General features: G+C 36.6%; 1 protein-coding gene across 9 annotated transcripts in view; it reads left to right on the top strand.

The window, feature by feature from the left end:
• Positions 1-19,347, top strand: part of SLC4A7 (solute carrier family 4 member 7) — a 93,677-nt gene that overhangs the window by 26,665 nt on the left and 47,665 nt on the right. For all 9 annotated transcript variants that reach the window (XR_001875320.1, XR_001875319.1, XR_001875318.1 and 6 more), the window contains exon 2: positions 8,643-8,724. The gene's annotated coding sequence lies outside the window, so the exon portion shown is untranslated. The remainder of the gene's footprint in view (positions 1-8,642; positions 8,725-19,347) is intronic.

Genomic DNA, 19,347 nt, shown 5'->3' with positions numbered 1-19,347 from the left:
ATCTGGTGATAGAAATAATACTTTGAGTACAGCTTTCTGTATTAGGGAAGATATTTGCTCTGTTGTTGAAATTGCTTAATCATAGTAACCAGCTTAATTCAGAAAGAAAATATACTTTTACAATTGTGAGAGCATACTACCAGATTTTGAGAGTGTTTGAGTGTTTTGTGTTGGGTTATTTTTTATTTTTCTTTTGCATTATTTTGAGTCAGCCTTTTTTAATTTGGAGGTTATCAGCTGTGGCTTTGAGTGATTCTATGCAAGTATAGCAGGGATGTTTCTGGTAGTGAATCTTGAAATAATCTATTGATTGTTCTTTTTTGACCAAAAAAAAAAAAGGGAACTTAATGAGCTATGTAACTGAGGTAAAATGATCATGGAGATAGCATTTTCTTCAGACCTTAGTGGCACAGATAAAAAACTCCATTTGTGGGGATTTGTATAATGAAGCAGTGAATTCTAATATTAGTATTACAAGCTATTGCTTAGCACTTGTATGGGTTGTTGTTACCACTGCCATGTAACTGCAATGCAGTGTTGTAACAGGGTTTACTACTTTAAGAGTTTCCTGGAAACTAAAACTTAGGGAATGGAATTTTCCTAAGCTGTAAAGCTTTACAGATTCCTGAATTATTTTATATAAATTTTATAAAACGACAAGTAAATTTTCTATTTCCTTGTGTGAGCATAAGATGTAAGAGTTTGATTTAGACATGTTAAAATGCATCAGATTGCAGTGGCCTTTTGTTTGTAAGGGTCTCTGTAGAACAGTGATCGATTTTTGATTTTCATTGTGATGCTACTTTTGGCTCTGGACACAGCACTCTATCAAGCATGCATATGCCTAGAAGACTAGGTAATGATACGAGGTGGCTTGTTATAAGGATTCTGGTACTTCTGCTTTTTTTAACTGTAATTTCAGAAATTTAAGTGAATGGAGATGTGGATTTTTTTTGAATGAAATTTAGTCCTGTGAGGCAGTGATAAAAAGCAACTTTGTAAAATAGCTACTATAATATTAGATATGCAGTTTGATATCTTGTGTTGGATTGGTGACATTATTTGCTAAGATTATGCAAATAAATAATTTTAAATTAATTGGTAAATTAATGGTAAATTTTCTGGCTTGCAGAACACTCACATTGACTTCAAATGGGCTTCTAATTTTAATCAAGTATTTACTTGTGTTTTAGTCATACTTTGCTAGGAAATATGCCATCCTTTTTTCTTGTGTTTGTTCTAACCCAGGTTATTTTATGAATTGCTGTGGTGTGTCATAGTTGACAGCCATTCACAATTGTGACCAGTCTCTTGGTGTTATGCTTCCTTTTCTTTCTGACTTTTTCTCCCAGTTTCATGTTCTGGTGTGATTAACACAGACACTTTGTTTACTGTTCAGAGATGTGTTTGATTTGTCTGGGATGGGACATGGCTTCTCTTGCAGGTTGTGGTGCTCAGTGTCACCCTGGCTGGAGTAACACCTGCTAGAAGTATTGAGATAAAACTACTTATAAACATTAGATTTCAGTGGTATGAGAAGCAAAACATTAACATGTTTAGAGTCATTTTTCCTGAAAGGGTTTGGGTTTTGTGGTGTTTTTAAAGTAGCACATATACATATCTTTACTGCCATCCACATAGAGTTTTGGAAAGTAAAAGTAAAATGCAACTTGTGGAGAGTCTGACTGAAGTCTGTTTATGTCTATTGGACATACTTGTCCAAACAAGGTTTGTATAGCTGCTGTGTTTCTTGTAAGTCTCCTAGAAGCAGATTGGTCAGATGTATTTAGTAGGGTAAGCTGAGCAGCTAATTAGAGGATTAGTAGGCTAGAAAAACTTGTCTAAGTATTTCTAACCTCTTTCGTTATGGCTGTGGTCTTGCTGAAATCTAAATGTTAAACCTTCAGGCGAGGCTCTGAGTTGCCTTGATTAGGATGGATCTTCATTTACATGTGAGGATTATTGTATACAGTAGTAATTGTACAACCACAGATAAAATTCACAAGAAAAGGGGGTGTGTGCGTGTGTGGTGACACTAAAGCCATAGAGCTGTACTAGAGTCTTTACTGTAGTGCTTGAGCAATACACTGTGCTAAGATAGTAGCGAAAAAAAATCTGGAAAGCAGCTGCTCCTGTGCAAATGAGACCATAGAAAATACAACTAAGGGGGAACCCATCAATACGGTATGCTTCCTATTTTAAACCTGGCAAGTGTTCCGTTTGTGAATTATTATTAATTGTGCTCTCATCCGTATATATTTAGAGGGCAAGGCCAGCTAAAAATTGTGCTGTGACAAAATGAGGCAGGGCTCATTTATATTTGGTGCATTTTCCCTTGGCTGTTAGGTTGATGTGCTTGATTTAGAACTGGTAGTGTTTCATCACTCTGGCAACTTCTGTAGATACAGTATTGCTGTGTAGAGGCTGTGCCCAAAGAACTTACTTCAAATGCATCTATAGGACTATTTAATGGACTGGGCAATACCTTCACTTACTGTTATTTAGAAAGAACTTTAATTTTTCATATCCTGGCTGTCCTTAAAGGAGGCAACAACCAGAGATGCCTGCCCTCCTTCCCACCGTGGGCTCATCTTACTTCTGGTTTAAAAGCAGACTCAGTTTGAAAGAAGTAAAACAATATATTTAGAACTAACCAAGTGCTGCTATTAGTCGTTCCTGCAGGTAAACCATGTCAAAAAGCCCTTTCTAATTTATTCGCTCTTAACTAAGGCTGCTCGGTGCTGTGTATGAGTAGCAGTGGGAGAGCTGTAGGGTAGACCTGATGATTGTCTGAGGTAGAATGATTGTCATTGAACTCTTCATACAGTAATCAAAGATGGTCTTATCAAATATATTTTTCTGGTTTCTTTTGTTATCACTTTCAGGGTTGCTGTCACTGGTAGACTTATCTCCTAATTTTGTAGGATTAGAACACTGGTCTTGTCTGTTCCCCCCCTCCCTTCTTCTCCCCTTCCCGAACTATTAGTGGTTATTAACTTGCAGTTCTGGGAGGTTGCGTGGATAAAGAGGAGTCTGTTTGTGCATTCTATATATTTGAAATGTATTTTATTTCCGAACTACATGGAGTATTATGTGTGCTTAGAACAGAAATGGAGGCTTCTGAAACAGACTGCTTTGGAAATGTGGCTGTGAAAATGAATCATGAATTGCCTTGCTGGTTCTTAATTATTCTGAACAATATATTTCAATAGCTATGTAACAAAACAAATGAGTTAGTCTATCTATCTATCTATGAAAATTGTCAGTTTTAAAATATTTTTTATATATACATCCACATAACCTGGATACAGTTGCAAACTGAGGTTTTGTAGTTCCTCCTTGGTTGTCTTTGAGATGTATGGTCAAAATGAAGGGTTTCTTTTTCGTTGGTTCTTGAGCTAAACCTTTATTTTTGAAGCAGAGCAATATTGGAAGTATTCTGTTATTTAATTTTTTTGTTTGATTTGATCACTGGAGCCTTCCTTGATGGCTGTCTTCTGAATGCAGATCCAACAAAGGAGGGCTGATAATGAAACAGAAATCCTGCTTAGGCTATGCTTCCTAGGTTTACACTCATTCTGTTTACACTTGTTGCTGTAGGCCTGTACTGTTGTGTTGGATGGGTGGTTTGATCCAGCTTAACTGCTCTCCTATATACTGATGATGAAGGAAGAAAGAGCAGTATATGAAGAACAAATGTGATGTTGATCTTAGTTGGTAAATCTACAGTAGCATGCTTATAGAGATTTACCAGTTGGGTCTGTAAGCAGTGTGTGCTCCTGCTTTGGGGGGAACGGCTTGTTGGTGCCACATTCCAGCCTAAGAGCTAAATCCTGCCTGCCAGATCTGGTATCTCTACAAAAGCGGAGATGTATCCATGGGTTCTTGTGGGAAGGAGAGGGGAAATTACTTGCTTTCTCTTCAAGGCAGAGAGGTTGGGTTATAGTTACAGTCATAAAACAGTACGTAGGTTCACTGTGATGGTGTAGGCAGTTGTATTAGAATATTATTAAAATAAGAACTACTACACTCTTGGCCAAGGACAGATGTATATGGGAAAAAAGTAGATATGAATACATCCCCTCTCTACCCTGCCCCGAGTTGGGGTTAGTTGTTTTTTTAATTGGTTGTTTTTTTTTTTCTTAGTTTTTTTTTCTTAATTTGCACCTACTTCAATAAATGCTGCAGCGAAGCTTCTTTGTAGCATGAAAGTGGTAGTGTAATTTTTTTCTGGGGGTGAGAGAGGAGGGATGATGGTGGATGTGGGGTTTTTTTGTTTGTTTTTTCCCTCTTCCATGGCCTACTTACTTATTTCCATGAGCACTAATGCTGTCTCTTCTGGTGCTGCAAGTCTCTCAGTAATTCTGCTGGGGAAGAACTTTGATCTGAGAGAGTGTAAATGGAGCACATGAACATTGGCTTAGTTAAGTGATGTTCTTAAATGTTGAGCTCGTAATTATTCTCAAAACAATTACTGAATGGCTTGTAGATTTCAAAGGTTTACGGTTAGCTGTATCAGCCATTTATGATCACTGTCTAACACCAGAAATGAATTGACTGAACTGTATTTCAGGTACCTTAAAAATGTGCTGCTAGCAAGTTGTCTGTCTTGGAAGTGGTTATTCACTGATGCACTTTGGCAGTGTGCCTGTCTGAAGTCTGTTGTGGATGTGACTGCATAAGGTTAAGTGAGTTGCATGGTGAGAAGAACTTGTACAGATGACCGTGGAAACTTGCCTTTGGATTTAATACTCTGTGCGTCATGTTTGTGCTAGTCCACTGTGGGGTAGCTAACACTGCTGGAGGTTGTCAGTTCTTCCAAACTTTAGGAGCTTTCCTTCATGGTTCATGCAATTTAGGATTGACTCTTTTTTTCAACAGTACTTTTAAAAAACATGTAGCACTAATATTGTAGATATTAAAAACTGTACTGTACTAAATGATGACAGATGTTTGACAAGGTGAAGTGTTAATTTCTAACACTTGAAGTGAATTTTTGGGTGCTTGTTTGTCTGCAAAGGGGAATTACTCTTTCCTCCTGGACTGAGAAAAAACATTCAAAAATCAGAGGTGGCAAGAGGAATCCTACTGGAAGTCTGGTAGAACACAGAGTGTTGATCTGATCTGCAGCAGTTGAAAAGGGATTTCATTTTCATGCTGGTGAGAGTTAGAAAGCTGAGAAGACAGGTTCTAGTGTATGTAGGCACTTCTGGCTGAATATGAAGGTTTTACTGGAGGGTTGTTTCTACAGTATGTTTGTGTTAGGAAAAAGTATACGTAGTGTATCTTAATACAATGTACTAGGCTTTTACTTCCCCCCCCCAATTTGAAGTATGCTGGATTTGTTCTGTTTTTATAAATTACTGTCTCCTTAAAAGAAAAAATACAAAGCAAATGTGAAGACTTAATCTTGCTCTGGGGTACCTTAGTTGCTGCTTCTGTTGGTTTTTTCCCTTCTCAGTTGTTCTGTCTCTTGACTGGAAATGAAAGTTACATACATTCTAAGTCTTGAATTTTACTTTGGCTCATCTTCAGCAGCTGTATTTGGGCATCTGTGGGATTATTGCATGTAAAGTTTCACATGAACTGGCTGGTAAACTGCAGAGGAATGCTTGCTTTAAGCTCAAGTCGTTCTCTATGCCTAAAAAAGGGAAGTTGACAAGTTCTCAACAATCCCACTGCTCCTTGTTTATGTATGTAAAAAGTTCAGAAAGTAGAAGAGAGAACTAAAATGGCAGCTGTAATAGTTTTCCCTCGCTTTTGTGCCTTCAACTGACATGATAGATCTAGAATTACTGGAAACGTGTGCCCTAGAGACTTTATTTTTAACCAGGAAAAGGTTGTAGTTTGGAATTATTTTTATAGTGTATTTGAATATTTTTTGTTTTTTTACCTGACCTAAGGCAAAAGTATCTCATACTGGGATTTGCTCTCGGCATTGCAAACAGATATGTTAAAATGATGCTTTGTGTTTTCCTGAACAAAGGCTGTAAATTATATGCTTTCTTCATGTATGATATTTGTGGTTGTTGATGGTTTATTCTTGGAAGAGTCTTTGCATATGTTGAGTACTTTGAGATAGTGATAGAACCGTTTGCAAGGGCACACATGCCTTCCTGTAATCTAATCTTAAAAGTCATATGACTTTACACATTATGTGTTTTTTGAAGGCTGCTTCTATATGTTTGAGTTTGGCAAAGAACCTCTTTTACTAAAACAAAGGATGATAAATATTCATAATATGATGTAGGGCATACAGCAAGTACTGTCTCAAAATGTTATTGGGAGATAAAAATCTTTTCTTGTGTGTGTATTTTCTGCAATGTGTATGTAGTTTTCTATTGGTATGCAGTAGTTTGTATAATCTGGAGAAAAACTTTGTCTTCCTTTATTGCTCAAAAACTGTGTTTGGCCAGATTTCAAGGGTCCTAAAAGGACTGTTGAGGATGGGTGTATTTAGATACAGGATTTTTCAGCAGTCTGTGGCTATATCAATGAAGGTAATTATGGAACAGGTTTTGATAGCAATTTTCCTATTATTAGTTTTGTTTTGTTTTTTTTTCCTCTCACATGTGATAAAATGAGATAGTTTAGAGGATTTGTGATTCTTCCATCTATATCCATCTCTATTTGGAGTTTAATGGTAATGTTCAAGATTACTGTGTGTATCTGTTTCTGTGAACTGGAGTGTATTACAATATACTTGATTTTGTTGTGTCAGAGACAGGAAATACTATTCCCCCGCCCCCCATCACTCTCCCATCATCTTACCATGACAGTTTTCAGATTTCTGCCAATTCTTCATTAATAGGACTTTGGTTTAATCACACCAATTTTTTTAATTGTAACTGTGTGAAGTGTGCAGGAATTTTGATTTTTCTACCCTACATGAAAAACTACTTTTGCAATGCAGCAGTAGTGACAAAGTTTAGGTTATGGTGTAATGCCTTCCTTGAAAACCCTATTTTTAGGGACACAACGCAGAGTCAACCTTTATTTAGTTTTCAGAGGCTTGTTCTGCCATATGCCACTCTTTTTTTTTCTCTTGTATTCTTGCTTATTTACATAGTGCCAACTGCTGTTGGTTTTTTTTTTTGCGGTCTAGCTGTCTTTAACCTTTTTTTAAACCTCATCTGACTTTTTTGTTCCCAGTATGTGGTGGTTGTCATCTTCATATTCTTTAATCTCCTTTCCCCAATAGGCAAACTAAGAGTTAGATTTATTTTGGTGCGTGTTTGTATGTGTGCACAATACACTGTAGTAAATATCTTTTTTATTAAGACTGAGGAGCTACATGTCCAAAACCAGCTTTCTCTGGGGGTGGGACCTGCTACAGTTTGTTTTAACTTGAACCTGTTAAACAGGTATGTTATTTTTCATCCTTGCTGCTTTCCTGTGAGATGACAAACTTGTTCTATATATAAAGCAATTGCATAATTCTAAGACCAAAGTTTAGGTGAGTGTCAACAATGTTAGGGTTTCCAGTCCCTGTAAGACTCCGGATTTAGGCTTCTGTTTTTTTCCTCAGGAAAAGTCACTTTAGTGAACTGATCCAGTGGAAAACTAATTAAGTTGTTATTAAAACAGCTAAAAACCTAAAATCCATTGCTTAAGCGCTTTTTATCTGATGCCATGATTGTTAGGTCTGGTTTAAGGAAAAAAGCATGTGCCCAAGGGAGCAGAAAGAGCAGGGACAGTAATCTTTAGCAGTTAGTGTGCCCTTATACTTGGATGTGAAGCACTACCCTTAGGCTGTGGGTCTTTTGGAGAACCAGTTCTGTCAGGAGGCTGTAATTTGTGAGCTGTTAAAAGTGGACTGTATTCTAAGGAATGCAAACACATGCAGAAAGGCAAGTTTAATGTTATTTTTGATGTCAGGTCTGAGATGAGATTGAGATTTGTGCTGCTCAGTTAATTTCTGTCAAGACTGAGCAAAAGGCAGTGTTTTTAAGGTTTTACATTATGAGTGGTGTGATCTCAGTAGTAATGGAATCTGACCAGGTCTTCTTGAAACTTCTGCTTTTTAACTTTGTGCCTAAAAAAAAAAGTGAATTAGGTAGGGATGTGGTTAACAAGCTGGCTGTTGAAACCTGAGTGAAGCAGTTATTTTCATCTTTCCAGAGCTGTTGGTGTAGGAGAGGCCCCCAAGTTGTGTAACTTAACCCTTTTGCTACCCCTTTGTTCACAAAAGCGTCTTATTTGTGCTGGAAAATCTCAGGAATTGTCCTCTAAGCAGATGAGTTCAGGATCTCTGAATGTCAAGTTATGTAACTTCCTATTAATTTCCCAGTTATTTTATTAAAGTAGATTGATTGCTGTTGAATAAAAAAGTAAAAGAATACTGCACTCCTGAAATGTGTGTCCTAACCATTTATACGATGAAATCAAGAGCACTGAAAAAGCAAATTGCCTGGTATTTAGCTTGTCTGTGGATTTACTCTCTTTTTCCTTCAATATAGGGTAATGTTTTCTTGAAGAATTGGATGGGTAGATTTTCAGTGATGTTTTCGTTCTCAATTTCTAAGTGGTGAAAATGTACTGGTTTAGAAAACTTTGGTATACTGTTTCAGAACATATTTAGAAATTTAAGAAAAAATTAGTTCTACTTAATTTTAACTTAAACTTTTGTCTTCTTTCTTCAGGGTCACGATGAAGAAGCTGTTGTAGATATGGGCAAAATCAGTTCTACTATCAATACAAATTTTGAGAAGGAAGAACTAGAGAGTAAGTTTGTGGTGGTTTTCTGTTTGTTTAACATGCATTTTTTGCCTAGGGATAAAAGATGTGTTTTCCATGCTGAAAGAAATCAGAATTTTATGGCTATCGTGAAATTCTAGCGAATAAAACTAGCGAAAGATGGAGATGACCTGCCCTGTGTTTTTGGTCTCTGTGCATGCTGGTAAATACTCACTGTTGTTCAAATCTGTCACAGAAAAAAATTTAAAAAAATTTTCTTTATGAAGCTTTCCAAGGAAGACTTGCTTCTGAGCTTTAGGTTTGAAAAACTGATTGCTGTTGGTAAGTAATTTTCCAGCATGAGTGATGTCAAGTTCTGCAGAATCAAAACTCAGGAAACAGGGGTCATGAGGGAGATATTTGTTTTGCTTTCTGAAAGTTAAGTATTCTTGTGATTGTGGTCATGCACTTTAAATACTGAGAGTCTGAACAGATGGGTAACAGTGCTTCTGGTTCCATAGTAAACTGTCCATGCCACAATCTGCAGTCAGTTACAGCACTATGGAATCCTGTTGGTCTTCATTATTTGACTCAGCATTTTGCATTTAGCAGTGAAAATAGCACTGTTTTAGTTTCATGTAGCAAAATGTAAAATTAGATACTTCATCTAAGACACAATTTCTTTCTTATTTGAAAAGGAATTAGATTGAGATGAAGATTCATGGATGCTAATTAATGAATCCAGAGGAAACAGCTAGAGAGATCCAGTGTTAAAATCTTAGTTGTCTTTCATATAGAATGCTCTGAAGCTTAATTAACATTTGCAGAATGCTAGAAGACTATCAGTAGATTCACTAAGTAGTACTGGCTCTTACTGCTGCAGAACGCTGGAGAGAGCCATGACAGCAGCAGTTTCTAGCTGAAAGAAGTTGATTTAGGTTGCTGTCACATTTTTCTTATACCACCAAGAGATGGTTTAAAATGATTAAAGTTGTTTGTTGCTGTTGCAGTCATACTCTTGCTCTGTCCCTTCATTCTCCTACTCTTTTTTGTCTTGTGCTAACACTCTCCTTTGTCTGACCATACCATAAGCCTGGTTAAGTGTGTTAAGCCAGTGGAAAATATAACAGCCCTGACTAAGGAAGATGGTCAAGCTCTCAGCTGTTGAGCATCCCAAACTGATTTGCCACGCAGATGGATGTGTGCCAGTGCTGAGCAGAGGAAGGAAGTATGAATGTAAGGCTGAGAGGTGCAGTGGTGGAGGCTGTGAGAATGCCACAGTTTAGATGGGGTTGAGCGGTGGGGAAACCACTGCTTTGGCTATTTCTGCAATTAAATCTTCAGTGCAGATTTAAGCTGTCTCCTCCCTAATTTCCTTCTCTTGCTTTTCTCTGGGAGATGACCCAGAGAAAGCATGAGTATGTTTTGCAGGCAGGCAGGGGTTAAAGGGGAAGCAGGCATCCAGCTGGAGTGGTGTGCTGGGCAGCAGCCTGAGCAGCTGTAGTGCCTCAACCGCAACGAATGACATGGGAATGTGCGGCCAAATAATTTCCCCAGTCTCTTTCATAGCACATTGGTAGGAGTGCCTCAGCTAGTACAACACTGTAGTTACCTGAGATACTGGGTGGGAAGGCAGGGGGTTCAGGCTGCTTGAGGCAATTTAAGTGCTGACTGTGGAAAATACCCTTGTCTTACCCACAGCCAAAGAACAAATTAAGGTAAAATGAAGACTTCTGTCTGATGAGCAATTGAGTCAGCAGTTAAAAGGAGAAGGCAAGATCTCACTGTCCTCACCTTGCTCTTAGTCATGCAGCCTTATCTTTCCTTTTACTACATCTCTCTTTTTGGAGTGACCCAGTGTAAATGTCTCAACACAAACAGAGGTTAAACAAATAACTAGTAAGAATCATCTGACAAGGTTGACAAGAAAAATGTATTCCAATAGGATTATCAAATATCTGAAGCTTGATATAGGCACACATTTTCACACATGAGTAGGAATTATTCACATATTTTGTAGTGTCTTCTATATTTTTAAGAATTTTTTTTTTTACTGGTAGAATGGCGAAAGGGAGAGACAGTATGTATTTTGACTTTAATCAGTGGAAATTGTTCCAAAGTAAGAACAAGTTTTTCTTTTCCTGTATGAAAGAGAAAGGAATGTACGTGTTGTTGTTTATGACTCATATAGTTATCTTCTCAAAGATTCTTCAAATTCAGGGTGTTTTAGAGGATAAACTTATGTGGACTTAACAGCTCTGTTTACAAGATCATTATTTATGAGCTATTATGATGAAAGTAGGTATGTGGGATTTTGAGGTTTTGTTTTTAATTGTGGTATTAAAATCTTTAAAGGGGAGAAATGGAATTGTTGGCTGCAAGCAGTAAAGCAACTCCAACTAGTATTCTTTTTCATTTCTGACGTGAAGATTTTCCTGTAGGCTTAAGAAGACCTGTACTAAAGCATTAGGCATTGGAAGTGTTTTAAGACCTGAAACTATTTCAGTCCAGTCTTTCAACATGTGTTTCTGGTGACTTGAAAAGCAGTTCTAGGAATTTGGAACCTTTCCAGAAGTGTGTGTTGATATATTTTCAAGGAGAGGCAGCAAGCAGTAAATGCAGTTCAGCTATGATGTGAAGCACCAAACCTTTAGGAGCCAGCATGGACAGGTGATATTTAGCTGCTTTAAAGTGTGTTGATAGATTTGCTGCTGTAGAAGGTATAATTTTGCTACTGATACTAAAGCAAAGGTTTCTTGTTGTTGTCAGTATTGAATATTAATATCTTCTGGAAATTTTGTGATGAAATACTAATGGAAAGAGGGCGAAATGCTAAAGGGAAAATTAGATCTTGGATTTAGGGCTTCTCAAGCCCTGCATTCTATTTATGTTGGCTGGTAAAGTGTGGTACCTATCTGGAGTGACAGTGTTTAGTTTAGAAAGGTTAGGCACAGGCTATTTGCTTCCTAACACTTTTCCTGTAAAAGAGAAATGGTTAGAGACAGTAAATTGCAATTGTGGGCAGACTGTGTGTGTACTAAATAAAGGTACTGCACTTAACTGAAGCTGTAAGGCCTTACTTTGAAATAACAAATGTCAGTTTACAGGAGAACTAGAAGAGGGAATAACATCTTAAAATAACCTTTTTAAGAGCACCTGATGTTCTTAACTTGATGCCAGGCTCTTTGAGATGCAATGAATGAGAGTAATAACAGAGTAAGCCAGGAGGTGGAAGTAAGGCAAGAATATTAATGGCAAAGGTATTTTCTGTGATCTTGTTAAAGGTGTTTTCTCTTAAGAACCATGTTCAAAGAAGGTGTTCAAGGAAGATTTTCTTAAACCTGTGTTACGATGTTTGGCTTGATACTACCGAGACCTATCTTTTAAAATGTGTAGTTAATTTTCAGTCCTGATTTGAGGATACATTCATTAGATACAGTTTAAGGGAACAGAGATGTATTCTGTTACTCTTAGCAGGCCAGTTACAAGCATAGCAAAGATAAGGAGTTTACATATAACAGAAGTTTTGTTCCAGGAACAATCTGAGGTCAAGAATGTGTATCTTGGTAGGCTAGTTTTCTGTGGCATAAATCCGAGCAGCAGCTTCAAGAGTTAAGATGATTTAATAGCTACACTACTCTCACACGATCCTGTGGCAGGTGTAAGTAGTGTTTACATTTCAAGTGACCCTTTCATCTCTTACACGTTGATGGTTTAGAGCCTTAATTTTTATTTATGAAAAAAGCTTAATCTTAGTTGACAATGACAGGTAATTAAATTTTTTCCTTCTCTATAAGTGAATATTGTCTATATAAGTAGAAGACTTGCTCTACGAGTGTTTTGCAATTTAAAGGGTTATGAGTCATTAAAAATTGTTTCAGTATTATGAAAGGGTTTTGGGGAACTAAGAATTATAGGGCAACTTGTAGTAGAATCTATTGCTGGGATTTTTTTTTCAGGTGGCAGGTTTACTATTATTTTATTCTATAATATTAATACTAGCTACCTATTCTAGATGTATCTAAATTTCAACTGTTCAAAAACCCATGAATTATTGCTGTCAAATCTTTTAAGAAAACAAGTTGTACAGGAGCAGGTAACACAAGTAATAAAACAGGACATTGTAGTTGCTGGTAGTTGAAGATTGTGCTTAGTTATGTTTTTGTGTTCTGTAATAGGCTGTACAGATTTGAATAGGCAGTACAGAACAGGTTTGTTATGGTGCTCAAACTGAGAATGAAGGCTTTAACCTTTAGGAGATCCCTTATGGTCTAGAAAAAGAAACATGTTTAACAGGAAAAAAAAATCTGAAATGGTTTCTCATGAAGTTGTGTCTTTTTATGTGGTCCACAAGTAGAAAAACGCAAAACTACTTTTGAAAACAAAAGTAATTTAGGATGGCCATCAACGATTCTTGCAGAACACCATTTATCCATGCTCTTTGGTGATATCCCTGAATTGAGAAGATTCCCTATGTAATATTTTTCATATCTTAAAATATCAGGAAATAGATGCATTTGGCAAAATGATCCATTTAAGCAGTTGTACAAGAGAGGAGTGTGATAAAAATTATAAAGTGTCTGTATTAGTGACCCATTGATGAAGATAAAAAGTCTTCTTTGCAGAAGTTTTTTTTAAATACTTAACATGCACAGTGTTAAAAATGTAGAAGCCTTCTGTCCTTACAGGGCAGTGGAGGTATGTGTGATGGAGGCCTGATGATTTTTAATGTCCCTTCCAACCATTCTTTGATTTTATGATGTGATTAGTGGACAAAGGGCCAGTCTTGGATCTTAGTGGGACTTTAGCTTGAATTGTGTCTTTCTAGATTTTCTCTCCTCCAACAGAAACTACTCTCTGAAATTTTCTTGGGTATGTATCCTTTTTCCTGAGCTCTGCTGCAGAGACAGGCTGGACCAAAGACTTTCAGATAGTGTGGGGCCCAGCTCCCACAGTACCAAGTGCTGGCTCCTTTCCCAGGCAAGGGACATGGGTGCTGGCAGCGAACCACAGAGACCTGGGGTGCACATACTGTGCCAGAATCCCTGTGTGGCTTTGCCAGCTGGCACTAAGCTTTTCCTATTACTGTTCCTACCTGCATGTCTAATGTAATTACTGATTATGGCTTTTTGAGTATTTGATTATGTCAAATGGGGATATTCAGTGCATTTCTCTCTATGACTGCCCCTACCAACTCACATTTGGTTTTAAATCAGAAAAAAATCACTTTTACGTGTAATGAGAAATCTAGCATTTACTGCTTCTGTTAGCGTAATATAATGCTATCTTTTGTTGTGTAGTGAGAAAACACTCTTACCGAGCTGCCTTACCATATGCTGTGCTTACTGTGGTTTTGGATTATGCTTCTCCATTTTATCTATCCAAGTATAAAGAGTGTATTCTCAGATATACTTAATTACTAGGAGCAGTAGAAGATTTCGGAGTACAGCTTAGGAGATGTTGTGGATTCTAAAATATGCTGCACTGTGGAGAACCTTTGGGTTCCAGCTATGGCATATAGCTATCCTGTGAAAGAATTTTCTTTACTCCCTTATACAGATTTGGTTTGAAAAATTTATCTCAAATGTTTAATTCTGAAAGCAAGAGATAGCTTTTGTCAGATAGTTCTTGTAATAAAGCGCAGAGTCCTCGGTAATTAAAGTTTATACAATAACTGAAAAATGCTCTTCGTTTTAAAATATTCAATTTATGTCTTATGCAAAGAGTTTCACTATCAATATTAATTTATGTATTTAATTGTGGATTCTTCAGAAATGAGGTATTACTTTTAATTAGAAAATTAGAGAATTAACACAGAAGTATTTTCAGTGAATTACTGACTTGAGTGAATTTTCAGAATTTTCATTATAAATAAACAAGGGGGGGGAGGGCGGTGTGGGGGTGTGTGTGTGTAAATGAGGGATTCTTCTTTTTCCTTAAGTTTTACCAGAGCAGGGACTATTTGGAGAAGACCTGTGGGTTTTGAAGTTTTTTGGGGCATGAAAAGACTTTTTTGTTCTCACACTTATTTCTTGCATCCACTTTAGGTAATTTTTCCCATTTGTGTGCTTCTACCTTCAGAACAGTCCTGTGACTGAAAAGGTAGAAGTTGTGCTGATAGATTGCGTTGAGCTTATTTTTGTGCATACAAGTACTCTGTGACGTAAGAGAAATTAATGTCAAGGCATGAGATGCTATGTTCCAAATCTTTCCTACTAGGGTAATGCATTTAGAGATGTCAGTTAAGAGACAACAAAACAGCTGGGTTTTTTTTCCCCCATTTTATGATCTAAAGGAACAAATTAGGATCTCTCCTGTAGATTCTCCAGTTTTTCCATAATGGAATGCTCTGTATGGGGGCAAGATAGACAAAGACATTATTTGATTAAATAAAGGCTTTGTTTAAAATAAATGATATTTCTTCAGATTATTATTTGAAGACTTTCAGAAAAAAAATAGTAAATCTTGTCACAAAGTTTTTGTCTTCAGCAGACTTGGGAGTTTATTGAGAAGATGGAGTCAGACTCTTGTTGGAGGTGCATTGTGAAAGGGTGAGGGGAACTACATGAAGTATTGGAAATGATGATTGAATACTTAAGAAATTTTTTTTCATGCAGTATATTGCTATAGATTGTTATAGGTTGCCCAGAGAGGCTGTAGAGTATATATCCTTAAAGGTACTAAAAGCTTGGCAGGTTGTCATCCTAACCAACCTGATCAAAAAGATGGCTTCAGCTTTGAAGTTGACTGTACTTTGAGCAAGATTGGACCAGGTAGCTCACCTCTTTGATGGTCCTTACATCCATCAATAATATGTGATCTCTCTTAGTTCAAATTTCTAAGTAACAGGAATTGAGAATTCACATAGATATACACTTGAATTTTTTTCCATTATTAACATGTGGTGGAAGAATATTATTCTTTGTATGAAGCTTAAAAGGCATCTAGCCAAAGTTCTATGTGGAATTGTACTTCAAGCATTGTGACATCAGAGGATTTTTGGATACATGTTTTTGATCTCTCAGACTTCAGAAGTCTTCTATTACCATTTTCATAGGAGCTTTGGGGAGAAATTGGGAAACTTAAAGCATTTTCTTTTTTGTGAATTTTAAAGGACTTTAAACAAACTTACTTTTGGAGCGATACCAACCATGTGATAGAGATGTTGCAAGTTCCTAACATTTAAATTTGTTTCATACTGATAAGGGCCTTAAGTAGTAAATGCTCTTGGTGGATTTGAACAGCTAAGCTTGGATAAAGTCATGTTGGATTAAAATGAGCAATTATCTCTTGAGCTTTGTATTACTAAATTTAGTATTGGGCAGTCTACTAATTCTATTGATTATTGGTTTATAGTAATTCTGTAAGAAGCTTTGCTTGAAAGTTGTACTGTGGTACAGATATTTATGTGAATAAAGCTTTGAAGGTCACATAATTGTACTTTTCAAGCTTTTAAAAAACAATATTCAAGTAAAAGGTAGTGTTCCTTTTAGAAATAACAATGATGCTAGAAATATACATTCCAACCTTTTTAGAGCTAACTTTTTTTGTTGTTTTTTTGTGTGTTGTTTTTTTACTAGGCTGAAGGGTATTATAGGTTGTTTCATCCAGTTCATTGGAAATGAAGGAAAAAAAATCCCTGTTCTTTTGTTTTGTTTTGCTTTTCCTTGTAAATTGTGTTTGTAAGTAAATCTTCATCTGTCCACCTCCAAATATTATTATTCTTATCTGAATAACGAAACTCAAGGGAACACTGACCTACTCAATGCAGCTGTCTTATTCTTAGAGGGCTTCTCAGTGCTTTTCTTTGTTGAGTTAGAATCAGTTAAGCTTGTCCAAGTTTTATTATCTAGTTTTACCCTACCTTTGGAGTGAATATACCTGCAACATGTTTTTGTGTAATAATGGCAGTATACTCAAAAGTAATAGTTTTGGATTTCCTAGGTAGTAGTCGAAATGTCTTTACTTTTAACTGTTTGTGATACTGAAAAGAAGTCCCTTTCTTAAGCAACAGTCTGGTGTACTGTCTTAGTCTATTGTACTGCCACCCCCAATGCTTGCTCTGAAAAAGAAAATTAATTCAGAGGCTCTTTTTCAACATCAAGTTTTTTTCTTCAAGTTATTCTGATAGAATTACATTGGATTGTGATGCATTTTACTTAATCATCACTGCAAATCATCTCGCTCATCAACATTTCATATCGTCCCAAGATACCGTTGCAGGTGTAGCAGTCACTTTGCATATACAGAAGTGGTTTGGGGAAGGTATTCTTGTTTTTTCATTTGCCTGCAAGACTGTGTCTATGTTTCCCTGTCTTTGTGAGACCCTCATTTGCTAGGGTAGCGAGAAGGTGGGTTCTTTAAAGTTTCCTTTCAGAGTTGAAAAGGAATGTCAGTGTTGTAGGTTGTGGGCTGACTGACTGGCAGTGCTTACTTCGTGTGCCTTGAAGCAGCCATGAGGCACCTGGACTTGATTCTGTGGTAGTCATAGCTGAGAGGTCAGTGCATTTTGGTGGGAAAGGAATTTGCTATGGACACAGGTTTTTTAAAAATACCTTTGTTTTGTTGCTTATTTCAGGTTGGCTTTCCATAGTTTTTTACCTGTCCCTTTGCAACATATCTGCTCTTCTTCAAACTTTTCTACTGAAAAAAATTTTGTCAGACTGCAATTTTGTAAAAGCAGATAGAGACTCCTCATAAGGACATAGACTCCTAATTTGCTTGTTCTACCTCCTCTTCATGCTGCAGCGTAGTCTTTGACTGTGGAAATGATCACACTATTACAAATGCCAATTTTTGCAATAGCAGGCTATATTGTTGAAGATGGAGGCCCTTGAAAAAATTGTGTGGGAGTTTTGTTTGTTACTGAGTACAGGAAACAGTGTGGAATCTTAGTCTCTAATTTATGAGTAAAGCAAGAGACCAAAATGTGGAAGTCCTTCCAATTTTTCAGGAAGTAAAATCCTGAACAGTTTCACATTACTGCAAGGGGTTTTTTTTGTGTGTGCAATGTTCAAAACACATGGTTAAAACAGTCTTATTAACAATATTAAAACAAGGAATTATATAAAATGTTCTATTGGTAGAAGAATGCTGGAGTTTCTTTTAGGAGGAGATAGTTCCTGCAAAAAAATCCAAAACTTTGACAACGAATAGAACCATTTAGTTGTATATGTAAACTGTAGTTTAATAATTGCCAGTTGAACTTATAAAATAAAACAGAAATCTCAACAGGCATGATAACAACATTTGCAGTGAGTGGTGGCTCGCTAGGTTGCACCAGGCAGCTTTGAGTGGGATGTGGTGAGTAATGCAATTATTTTTGAGCCTACTACGTTTGTTTTCTCTGTGCATAAGATTATTGTATCATGATAGTATCAATAACATGACCATAGCTAACGATGCCTCCTGGTCATATTATATATCAAGTGCACTTATTTATGTTTAGGTGTCACATTGGCATTAAGTTCTCTGGGAATTGCATTGTGCATAGCAGTCATGGAGGGTGGAGGTCAGGCTGCCCAGCAGGGGCTGGGTATTCCTGTTGGAAGAAGCTCACAAAAGATAAGTCTCTCTCTATAAATAGGACTCTATAAATCTCTTTTCCACTCATGGAAACAAATAGCTTTTAATATACTTAATTTCAGACTTGGTCATAGTGCCAGTCAGTTGACTCTAATTAAACTGGTGTTGGAAGTCTGTCAAGAATTGGGGTTTGTTACGTGAAAAGGAATCTTGACCAAATTATTTAAACATTGAACTTACTCATGTGTTAATACTGATTTTTACTTGTATTTTTAGTCATGTAGCACTGTAAAAATACACAAAACTTCTATAAAGCCAGTATCTTTTTAGGCTTAGGGATTCTTTTTTGGTAAACAAGTTTGACGTCCTACCACTTTTTATTTCTTTAAAACTCTAATCACCGGGATTTTTCAATATCTTCAGTCTAATCTGTGTGTTCCATACACACATATATATGTGCATGTATGTGTACAGTCACAGCTCCTAGGGCTTGCTTGTATCATGTAAATTTGCTGAATTTGTCTAAGAGCTGGAAAACCACTTCCTTTTCCTTTGGTTAATGTCAGTCTTCTGAAATAACTCTTCTGCAGTATGAAACAGAATATTTAGCATTAACCTCCAGGCTTCTAGTTAATATGTCTCTTCCGGAGATTGTTTGTTTAAATAGGAATTGAAATGCTATTGTATATGCTATCTCCATTACAGGAGACACAGTAGTAATATGTTCATAACAGTCTGTTGATTGATTTCTTTTGCCAAGTTGATGAGAGTATTGTCTTAATGTGAAAGGTCAAAGGAAAAACAAGATGTTGAAAGTATATGATTTAAAGAGCAGTCTATTAATTTGAGGATGTCCTCCTAAATTTATTAAAAAAAAATCTAGGATAGGAAAAAAAAAATCAGCCTCTCTGTAAGTTAGAGATGTTGGCATACACTTCAAAACATAAGTTCTTATTATGTTCCTGATAGTAAATTAATGGTGTAATTGAACATCAGTTCCATCTAGATGTGTCACATGCTACTTGAGGAAATGTTGGCAGCTCTTTCAGGAAGAGAAAACTCCTTGCAGACTCTAAATGATGGGTCAGTTTCTTAATGATGTTAATAAGCTGAACCAGGAGATTACATTTATGCCATTCTAGTGAC

The sequence above is a fragment of the Lepidothrix coronata genome, unplaced genomic scaffold (genome assembly GCF_001604755.1).
Source record: "Lepidothrix coronata isolate B3197 unplaced genomic scaffold, Lepidothrix_coronata-1.0 Scaffold64, whole genome shotgun sequence".
NCBI classification, from domain to species: Eukaryota; Metazoa; Chordata; class Aves; order Passeriformes; family Pipridae; genus Lepidothrix; species Lepidothrix coronata.
The sequence above is the reverse complement of the archived record's forward strand: the minus strand, read 5'-3'. Positions and strand labels throughout refer to the sequence as shown.